General features: G+C 38.0%; 1 long non-coding RNA gene across 1 annotated transcript; it reads right to left on the bottom strand.

The window, feature by feature from the left end:
* Positions 1–977: 977 nt before the first annotated feature.
* On the bottom strand, positions 978–1922 carry LOC113048605 (uncharacterized). Its single transcript, XR_003276512.1, has 3 exons — positions 1792–1922; positions 1203–1266; positions 978–988 (listed from the first exon to the last, which is right to left on the bottom strand). It is a non-coding gene; the product is annotated as an uncharacterized LOC113048605 (long non-coding RNA).
* Positions 1923–2630: the final 708 nt, after the last annotated feature.

Consider the following 2630-nt stretch of genomic DNA (forward strand, 5'->3'; position numbering starts at 1 on the left):
GCACTTTACAACCAGTCCTGACTGTGCTGTTGGTTGCGCTGTGTAATTCCACTTTATTGGGACTTTTTTTCTTTGTTTATTAGCCCAGCTATGGGGGCTGAAAGTAAATAAAAATCGACATGCCATCACCCTCCCTCTCAGTTCTCAGCGCTGAACTCTGCTCTCTCTCCCTAACACGTCTCAGCCTCAAATAAATGAGAAATCAGAAAAATACTTGCCCATGTGACGCCAAGACTAACCAGGCCTTAAATCATTAATAAGCAGAAAATGACTGCACATATCTGCCGGCCAAGATACAGTATGTGCCTTTTCATTTTTGTTCTGTGAATTTAACAGTGCCCTAAATGCTGAATGAAGTCAAACCATGAAAAAAAAGAGTCTCCTGCCCACACAGTGACAAATGTGAAAGAACTTATCATTCCTCCAGCCCAAAAGCTAAGGGCATTGAATCCTGCTGCAAAGTCCTGTTCTTATCGGCAGGATTTAGATGGTCAAATAGATAGGTTGATTTGATCCACATTGGCGTGACTTTAATTTTTATAAAGTAAGATAAAAATTTACTTTAAATATTCTAGCATAGACTAGCATTTTAAGGGAAAAAGGTGGCAATACCTGCATCCAGAACTACAAGGTGGTCTTGGGTGGGTCAGATTCCTTCCAAGTATTCCTGGATTTGGTGATTGGTGGGAGTTTGGGGACGGTTTTGCATCCAGTGCCTCTCACAATCAAACTGCACCTGTTGATCATGTGGTGTTTATTTTGTGACATTATCCCACTTGTTGCATGCCTACTTTCCAAGTAAATGGACATCAGTTGAATTTGCTTTATTATGGGAGATGGCTACCAGGGACAATTGTCAAAAACTTAATGATTCTGCAGTTTTACCCTGTGTTGCAGGCAAGGGGTTGCTTCTGAGAAATGTGATGGTACTGGTGAAACATCACGAAAAGGGAACTGACTTATGTGTTTCCAGATATTTTTGGAAAGCCTGTTGGCAGAGCAAGTGATACAAATAAGATTTGATAAATTTACACTGAAAGTAAACTTAACTGTGGTATAAATGGTCATTTTATTGTTTGTTCTTATTTCTGTTTGTAACATACTAAATGTTTCTAAGACCATATATGGAATGTATTCCAACATAAATATTATTTTTAATTATTTGTATTCTTGTTGCATATTAACAGCACAGAATATATTACCAGTCTCCATTCTAATCCATAGGAAAGCCTTTGCCAGGAAAGCCCATCCTGGTTCTTATTTACCCTTAAAGAGAACAAGATGTTCTCTTTAAAAAAAATCCAAGATTCATAATTACCAAATAAACTTTAATCAATATTACAAAACCTCTCCCTCCCATAAATAATTGTTTAATTAAAGATATTCTTGAGCAATAATTCTGCTCTTATCTTTACCAACAGGATTTCAAGAATTCCATTAGTCTTCAAAAAGTTCATTAACATATAAATAGGTGATTCATGGCATAAATTCAATGCATGTGCACTGAAAATATATTTTCGGCAACAGTGGAGATAATTCATCTACTGATACATCAGGATTGTTTAAAATCAATCTCATGCTTTCAGATATTAATCAAACACGCAATCCACCATGAAATATAAAGCGTGTTGCCTGCCCATTTCCCTCCACATAAACCTCAAATTTTCTTTCTCTCCATTTGTCAGTGACAGATTAAAGGAAACTAGCATGGAAACTATAGAAATTAAGTGTATTCTAGCACTGAAGCCAACAACAGAAAAAAACTATATAATACTGTAATAAAATACACACCATTTAGCACAGATTTGTAACACCGCCATCTGCACCTTACAGTTCTGATAAAAACACTTATTTGAACATAAGTTCTTGAAAGTGCAACAAAAGCACCATAGAGCAGGGATCCTCAAATCTGGACCTCGAGATCCACTTTCCTGCAGAGTTTAGCTCTGACCCTAATCGAACACACCTGAGCATGCTAATCAATGCCAATTAATGTCTTTGGGATCATTAGAGAATCCCAGACAGGTGACTTTGATCAGGGTTGGAGCTAAACACTGCAGTGCATTGGACCTCCAGGGCAAGATTTGAGGAAGGGGGCCATAGAGTAACCAAATATTCTGTTTTGGTGTCGGGGTGATTTCGAAAAACATCTGATAGGGATAAATCTTGTAAAACTTACCAAAGACAAGCAGAATATCAAGACCGCTTAGTGGAAAGGCTCGCTGCCGCCTCATACTAAGGACAGACGAAACGACTGAAACCAGGACATTTCCATGACCACCCTAACAGACCAGTCAAAATCAAAGATAAATGGCTGCTGAATGGCTGTTTCTGTCCTGGAACCCAACACAGAGTTGAGAACATCCCCTTTTTGTTAAATGATTTGCAAAGGGTCATTAATATCAGAATAACAGAATAATACAGATTATTGTACAACACAGTAAGACCAATAAGACCAGGACTCACTTAACTTTTGACGGTGGTTTCCTGGCCATAGAATCAGCTCATGACACACCCTAAAAAAAGCAACTATTCAATAATCATGCTCCAATTCTGAGAAACTGCCTCAAAATACAGACATTTGTCATGAGACTTTACTCTGCATGTAGCTAGTGTAAGCGTCGTTAGTG

This window comes from Carassius auratus, chromosome 29 (genome assembly GCF_003368295.1).
Source record: "Carassius auratus strain Wakin chromosome 29, ASM336829v1, whole genome shotgun sequence".
Classification (NCBI taxonomy): domain Eukaryota; kingdom Metazoa; phylum Chordata; class Actinopteri; order Cypriniformes; family Cyprinidae; genus Carassius; species Carassius auratus.